The following is a 9127-nucleotide window of genomic DNA, read 5'->3' as shown; positions in this document are numbered from 1 at the left end:
TTGTTGTTGTTGTTAAGTGCTGTTGAGTTGATTATAACCAATAGTGACCCTGTACAGGGTTTTCAAGGAGCAGCTGCTAAGCCTGAACCACCAACCTTGCAGTTCAAATGACTTTGTAGTCTGCAGCGCCACACCAGGACTCCAAGTAACTGAATAGGATAGCATAAATGAATACCAAAGATTACTCTCAGCTTTTTTATCTAGATTACCAAGAGGGAAACATTACCTTTCACCAAGAAAGAAAATACGGCACAAGAAATAAGGGATGTTGAGTCAAGGTTGTTCATATTTTCACTTTGGAAGTGAAAACATCAGCGGTGCTGCAAGCATCACAGTATAAATACACTGGTTTGGCTCTGAAGGTTCAAACTCAAAGGCAGTATCTGAAGACATGAAAATATCTGCACTCACATAGGAATTTTCAAAGAGAGAAAAGGAAAGTCAGGAAGAACACGAGAATTTAGCAGCAGAAGGAGAAAGACAAGATTGCAAAGAAGACTTAGAAAAAGCAACATGAAAGAGAAGGTTTTAAGGATGAAGTGGTCATTAGAATCAGAAATTACCAAGTCAAATAAGAAAACATCTTCATACACAGTAATTAGCAACTCTTTCTTACTACACAAGACCTCTTACATGTGTTTGTTCAAGAGCAGTTACATCAGTTTGAGGACTAAGATGAGCCTGATGCAAGCTATTGTATTTTCAATAACCACATACAAATGTGAAAATTTTACAATGAATAAAGACCACAGAATTGATACATTTGAATTATGGAGTTGGAGGAGAATATTAAAAGTACCATGGACCACCAAAAGAACAAACAAATCTGTGCTGGAAGAAGTACAGCCAGGAAGCTCCTTAAAAGCCAGGATAGCCAGACTTCATTTCTCATACTTTAGACATATTATCAGGAGGGACCAGTCCCTGGAGAAGGAAATCATGCTTGGCAAAGTAGAAGGTCAGTGAAAAATAGGAAGAATCCCAATGAGATGGATTGTCACAATAGCAGCAGCAGTAATGGATTCAATGGTAGCAACAATTGTGAGATCAGCACAGGATCGGGCAGGGTTTTGTTCTGTTTGTTCATAAGGTGGCTATCAGTCGGAACTGACTCAATGGTACACAACAACAAACCTCATTGATGGCTGACATATTTTAGCTCAAATGTCACTTCCTCACACTGGCCCTATTTTTCTCTATTTTTTCATAGGATTAACTATAATTCATGTTCTTTTTTTTTTTTTTTTTAATGTATATAATATGTATTTGTTGCAGGCAGAGGTGGTTCCGTGGTAAAATTCTCTCCTTCCATGTGGGAGACTCATGTTCGATTCCCAGCCAATTTACCTCCTGTCTGTCAGTGGAACTTTGCATGTTGCTATGATGCCTCGGAAACCCTGTACAGGGTTGCTATGAGTCAGAACCTACTCCATGGCACATAACCACCACCACCACCATGGTGCTGAGCAGGTTTTAACAGAGCTCCTAGACTAAGAAAACTCAGATGAAGGTCTTAGAGATCTGCTTCTAAAACATATCCTAGAAGAATCCTATGGGTCATAAGGTTCAACAGCAAATTATGGGGATGGTGCAAGACAGGGCAACCCTTTGGTCCATGTACACCTGGTCACCATGTGTTGGGGGTCAATTCAACACCAGCTAACAACATTTATTTGATTATGTGTACAGTATTCATTTACTTCTTGCTTCTCTACATCCTCCACTAAAATGCAAACCCCATTAACACAAGTATTGATTGCCTTATCCATGATTATATTAAAAGGAAGCCAAAACAGCTGACTACTCACTGATCAGGTGAGCAATCGATTGATCTTGGAAGCCAGGATTGTCTTTGACATGGTAGCAAAGCCTCCACGTAGTGTCCAGAGCTCCACTCTTACTGGCCGGGTTACCCAAGCTTGAGGAAAAGACCTCAGAGCAGCGGACAGTGGCTGTGCTGCCTGTGAGACCAACTTCTCCACGGCACAGTCGCCATTTTTACAGATTGTCCCTATTGTGCAAGGGCTGCTACCAATGATATTTCAAGCTGTCTATAAAATGAAAAGTACATTAGAAATGCAGTCCTGGTAATTGCAAAGTCGGTGGTTCAAACCCACCAGCTACACCTTGGAAACCCTATACAGGATCGCTGAGTCTGAACCAACTTGATGACATTTAACAGAAGCACAACAACATTAGAAAGACTTCTCTTTCAGAATCATATCTAAAAGCAACAGAAGAGTTAACAAAAACCAACCTTTTTTTTTTCTACTTCACCAATTATGATGTCACATCACTGTATGATAGAGATCAAGCTATGAATTCACCTCAATAATTTTAAGAAGTTCAAGAAATGTTTACATTGTTATTCTTAATAACTTTTATGAAAATTAATATAATCTTTCTATATCTTTAAAAGCACAATATAGTAGAAGTTTTTAAAACTTTGATATGCCAAAAAAAAAGAAAAAAAAAACCCTCCTACATATGAAGTACTTCAAAGGGCAAAATAATCTGGAGATATTTGGTCTTTTTGATAAGAGTAATTACTCTGGATAGAAACCAGCAAAATAAAAGATAATGGAAGTAAATATCTGAACAAGTGAAATAATCATTTGTCACATTTTCAAAAGTTTTTAAATAAAAACAAAAATGTAGATGATAAATAATCATGCAGTCTAATTCCATTTTATATTTGAACTTCAAAAGTCAGTAATTTTCTAAGAAATGCTTAGAAAATCAAATTCACAGTATCATATACTTTCTTTTAGCTTCAAACATGCTCCATCATTTTCAAGTTGTAGTTAAGTACTATTGTAGTAACTTGTAGTTAAGTGCTGTTCTGACTCATAAACTTGCATGGGGTTTCCAAGAGCAGCTGGTGTTTTTGAACCACTGACCTTGCAGTTACCAGTTCAATGTTTATCCTACAGTGAAACACTAGGACCCAGTTTTCCACTTAGACTTCCAAATCACCTCTATATTGTTCATCATACCCCAGCATCTCACTAGCAAAACAACATGGCATAACATTCCTGTGTCTACAAATCTCTTCCCTCTTAACTAGTAATTTTTAAAAACATGACGTTGTTGTTGTTGAGTGCTGTCAAGTTAGTTCTGACTCATAGAGACCCTGCATATGGTTTCTTAGAAGCAGCCAGTGAGTTTGAACTGCCAACCTTGCAATTCAAACCAACTTTATGATCAAGTGCTTATCCTACAGTGCCAAAAAAAACCCAACTACTTACATTATTATTTTTTCTCAGTTCTAGGCCAACATATTAACAAGAGGACTAGTCTTTCTACTCATTTCTCTATGTAATTGATATGAAACAGAAAATAAACTATACTGGCTATATAGCTGGTTTGTACACACTACAAATATTATTGGTATAAAGCCATTTATTTCTATGATGACATGCTGGACAATATTTTCTCTTGTAGCATGAATCACAAAACTAATCAGAGAAATCTTAATTCATTTAACATGATGAAGGTAGAGAATCAAGTCTTAAAATGTTTGGAAAAGAAGAAGAAGGCTCAAAAATGAAGTCACAAAATCTAATCCTGTCTAGATTTAGAGCTGGGATAAACTTGTACCTAGAAACAGAAATTCAGTTTGGGGAGGCTTAATTTTTCCTTGGTGAGTGAGATCATTTAGCAGCTCTTAGGGAAAGCTTCAATCACTGACAGATTTTTAGTATCACATATAATGCAATTCCCAATGATGAACTTCCACTGAGATCCATTTTGTAGTACATAATAAAGCAAAGAGATCATTTTGCAAATGAAAAGTCTCAGTGTGGTTTTCAGCAATCCCTCAGCACATATCCCTTGCCCCTTTGTGCTTTGTTACATTGGCACTTTATGACAGTTAATTATGCATTTCCAGGAAAGTGTCCCACTCTGTATCTACCCTTCCCATGGCAAGTCTATCCAGTGACTGTCCTTTACTATCAAGCCAATGACCACCAAGACCAGATATCAGAGTTCTGCTTGCTCCAAATGTACATAAGAACATCTGACAGGTAGTATCAGCCATGCCTAAGCAAGGTCAGCACAGTGATTTGGAATAGTGAAGGAATCCTGGTGTGGCACTGTAGGATAAGCACTAGACCACAAAGTTAGTTTGAACCATCGGGTTAGCAGTTCAAACTAACCAGTCGCTCTTCAGAAACCTTATACAGGATCACTATGGGTCAGAACAAACTTGATGGCACTTAACAACAAATGATTAGGAAAAGTGTAATGATTAGGTTGTGTCAGCATGCACACAGGCACAAACATACAGGAAGTAGCTTATATTGAATCACATTTTGAAAAATCCAGGAAATCACAAACTAATGATATTTACACAGACAGTTCTGTTTCTTTTCTAAAACGATCATGTAAGAATATTGCACATAGCAGAAAGTAGACAGTCATCTGTGTGGTTGGCTGGAGAGATGTCATCGACTCTCATGAGATCAGCTAGTACTAGTACATCACCATCCCCACAACCTAGCTTCAAAATAGCATTCCTTTGGGTAGAAGCAAAATGCAGAACTGATTTCAAGAGAAATGCACAAAAATAATCTATGTCCATTATCTGTGGATATATATGGATAAGGCGTCCTAGTGGCAGAAACAGTTAAGTGTTCTGAGAGGTTAGCACTTCAATCCCACACAGTGGCTCGATAGGAGAGCTGCTTCTGTAAAGATTACAGACTAGAAAGCTCTATTGGACAGTTTCACTCTGCCAATATGTTTGCTATGAGTCAGAATAGATACAGAAGCACCAAACAACATATATACATATATGTGTGAATGTGTACAATATGTACAGATAAATGTGAAGGGAAGAAACAGTGTCTGAGAAAGGTAAGTAGGTTGAACTTAAAGCAAAGAAGCCCAACCCAATAATTCACCCATTTGACAGTTAACCCAAAGGGATTCCCATTTTCTCCAACTCCTTTAGGTGAAATAAATACATAAGAAACTTTAAAAGTTGCATATTTGAGTGTATCAGCTTCTTAAAATTAGATATCAGTCCTAGTATGGCACTGCAGGTTAATGCACTGGACTATGAGGTTGGTTTGAACTGCAAGGTTAGCAGTTCAAACTCACCAGCCGCTCCTCAGAAACCCTATACAGGGTCAGAACCGGCTCAACGGCACTTCAACAACAACAACATAGTATATAATATTACATATTGACATTTTTAATTTGCAAAAGGTTAGTAAGTGGAACCCCAAAAATAGTAGAACTAAAACATAAAAATTGTCTGTTAATGCTTTTATTTGATTTGAAATTTTGAATTGCATTAGTCAAATAGGATGCTTTATATGAAGCACCACAATTTCCTGGCTTTCTTGATGTCATTGGAAATTGAAGTACCAAAAATAATGCTGATTTTCATCTTGTTTTCAACTATGTCGGAGTGTGACTGATAACCTTAAAGAATGAAACTGCTGGATCAGTAAATACTGAATGGAAATAAAACAAATATTAATAAGACCGTGTTCTTTGAGGATTGATATTTTGTTTTAGGTTTGCTTGCTAAATTCTAGCATTCTGTATTTTACAAAATGTAATAAGTATGTATTAATTCCATAGTTAAAAACACTTATTTTTAAAAAATAATGATCACACATAGGTTTAAGAAATGCCTAATAAATCCAAATGTCATATTAACAATAGAACAAGAGACAACAGAGATTTTAAGAACTGTCCTCTTCACTTTCCTTCTGACACTAGCAGGAAACACATACATGCACACACACCCAAGCTACTCTTTGCAGAATCCTCCATTCCAACTGCTATACAAATAATAGCGATCTCTAAGTGGCAGTGAGAGATCATTTGAAGAAAATTTCACCACTTTGAAATGAAGGGCTGCTTTGTTGACTGCCAGCTCCAACTCCCCTATTGGGTGATTGTGCTCTGATAATGGTCTGCTGCCTCTTTCTGTAAGAATTGTCATTCCCCTGCCCTCTGCAAGGCCTGGTGGGTGCTAAAGAGCAAAGACATCAGCCACTGCCAAAGCAGAGAATGAACTAGAAATGAGACAACATAAACAAGTCAGAAAGGTGAGATTGTACATTCTACAAGTCAGCAAGCACTGGCATTTGGAGAAAGTCCATTTCTAGGGACATCATTAAAGCAAATAAACCAGAAATAAAAACTAAGCTCAATGCCATCGAGTGGACTGCGAATTACAGCAACTCTACAGGACAGAGTAGGTCTGCTCCCTAGGATTTCTGAGACTGTAACTATTTATGGGAGCAGACAATCTCATCTTTCTCCCATGAAAGGGTTGGTGGTTTGAACCACCAACTTTGAGTTTAGCAGCCCAGTACTTAGCCCACTGTACCACCAGGGCTCCTAATAAAGCAAACAATAAATGAAAAATTGAATATAATTTGTCTAATGGATTGACAAGGATGTCAGGATGGGATAATAGTCTGAAAACCAGTACTCTAAAATTGTGAACATATTAGTTTGGAATTCTTATCTACTTTAAACCATACCAAACCAAAACCTAAACCAACCCACTGCTACTGAGTCCATTCTGCCTCAAAGCAATTCTATTCAGGGTTTATAAGACTATGAATCTTAAGGGGGAAAGAGTCTCATGTTTCTCCTGGATTGGTGGATTTAAACTACCAATCTTTCTGTTATCAGTCCAATGCTTAACCCATGGGGCCACCAGAGCTCAGTACAAAACATATACTCAGTACAAAAACAAAAACAAACCCACTGCCACTGAGTTGATTCCAACCCATAGCAATACTATATAGGGTTTCTAAGGAGCAGAAAGCCTCATCATTTTCCCTCAGAGCGACTGGTGTGTTTGAACTGCTAACCTCTCATTAGCAGTCCAGTGCTGAAAGTAATCTCCAAACAATGGCCAGCTGTTCACATTTTAGTATCCCTTTCTCATTTCACTCTCAAGTGAGGCCTCAGCTTATGTGCACATGTGAGACAAGGAGGTCCGTTAAAAATGAGTGGCTGAAAGAAAAGAGCATTTGAAATCAAGCTGCTCCTTGTTCTAACTAATGAGTCATAGAAAAAAGTAGTAAAACACATTGGCTTAACTTGGAGCTTTAGACTCAAGCAGGCTCCTACAGTAATATCCACTGTTATTACACAACTCTTAGGAAGGCTAACATGGAACATCATACATAAAGTTCTCAGCACAATGACTAACCCATACTCATACTAAAATACTGTCGGCGGTCTTTTTAAGATAGTATAACTCTAAGTGACACAATCCGTTTAGCAGTAGACTATTAACTGAAAGGTTTGAATCTGGTCAGAGGCACATGGATGAAAGTCTGGCCATTTGCTTCTGAATGGTCACAGCCTTGAAAACCCTATGGAAAAACCTATGGAACTCTATTCTAACACATGAGAATTGCCATGAGCCAGAATCAACTGGTATGGTTTGGATATTACATGTATTAAGAGAATTATAACTTTCATGTGTCCTCATAATTTTTTTAAGCAAATTGTTGTTGTTAAGTGCTGTGAAGTCGGTTCCAACTCATAGCAACTCTGTACAGGGTTTCTGAGGAGCAGCTGGTGAGCTTGAACCACTGACCTTGTAGTTCACACTGACCTTACAGTCCAGTGCATTTAACCCACAGCACCACAACAGGAAATTCTAATATATTTTAGTAAATAGTACCTGAAATGCTCCAGAGTTTAAAATACAACATGTAGTCTATGTTCTATAATGTAGATCAGGCAAAATTTTACAATTTAAAAATTTGGGGGTGAAAACCTCTTTGTGTTTTTAAGGGAAAATGTAGTTGTTTCTTCACACAATGAAGATACTACAAAGAAAGATTTTGGTGAACTATCTTGAAATAGAAATAGAAGCTGGAAACATAATGCCTTACAGTTAAATTTTTGAGAAACACCTTGGAATAATTTTATTATTTTGAAACATTCACAAATGCCTCTAATCCTGGGAAGCTAAAAATTCAGTATGTGAGAAGAAAAATTAAAGAACTTGACTCACAATGATATACACATGTTATGGATTAACTTGTGTATCCAGAAAAGACATATTATAAATGTTTATCTCTCTGCTTGTAGCTATCCTCCCATTTGAATTGGCTCTGCTGTGTTAATGAGGCAGGTTAGTATAGGGTATATCTTGAGCCCATTTCTTCAGAGATATAAAAGAGATTAAACAAGCAAGCAGAGCAAAGACAGATTCAAAGCCACATGCAGATCGCCCAGGAGCAGAGCCTAGGGACCTGATAGGAGGAAAAGCCCTCCCTGAATTCAGACTCCTAGTGCACCTCTCCTGATTTTAAACCATTCAGTATCCCCTTGTTCTAATTACTGCCTCTTATTCTGTGTACAAGTTCCTCATGAACACAATTAAGTGTTCTGGGATATGCATTCATCACAAGGTTGTCCATAGTTTGTTGTAATCCACACAATGAATGCCTTTGCATAGTCAATAAAGCACAAGTAAACATCTTTCTGGTATTTCCTGCTTTCAGTCAAGAGCCATCTATGTCAGCAGTGATGTCCCTAGTTTCACATTCTTTTCTGAACCCAATTTAAATTTCTGGCAGTTCCCTGTCATTGTACTGCTGTGACCATTTTTAAATTATCTTTAGTAGGATCTCATTTGCATATATTATTAATGATTCTGTTTAATGATTTCATCATTCTGTTGGGTCACCTTTCATATTTTATACTTGTTTTCACTTTAAATTAATCTTTAAAGTGTATACAGGTGGTTATACAATAACAGAGTTAGTATAGTTCAATCTGCTTGAGATTAGTTTGACAGTGATCTATTTCCTAACATGTATCTTCATAAATATTTGATGGTGATAATATTTAGAATTCACATCAATGAATATGACTAGTATTCACATGACTAGTATTTTATTTAAAACACCAGTGGCATAGATTTCAGCACCACAACAACACACAAGCCACCACAGTATGACAAATTGATAGGCAAGTGGTCATGATAGAATTCTGCAAGACCAAGGATTTACTCATTGAACATATCCTTTGCAACGGATATTTATATGTAACTTTGAGATGAGAGAGAAAAAAGGATGGCTGGTCTGAAGTTTAGGGAGATGTGTGAATTCCCGAGCCCATGGAATAGGAC

This window comes from Chrysochloris asiatica, unplaced genomic scaffold (genome assembly GCF_000296735.1).
Source record: "Chrysochloris asiatica unplaced genomic scaffold, ChrAsi1.0 scaffold00176, whole genome shotgun sequence".
Lineage (NCBI taxonomy): Eukaryota > Metazoa > Chordata > Mammalia > Afrosoricida > Chrysochloridae > Chrysochloris > Chrysochloris asiatica.
Note: the sequence above shows the minus strand (reverse complement) of the source record.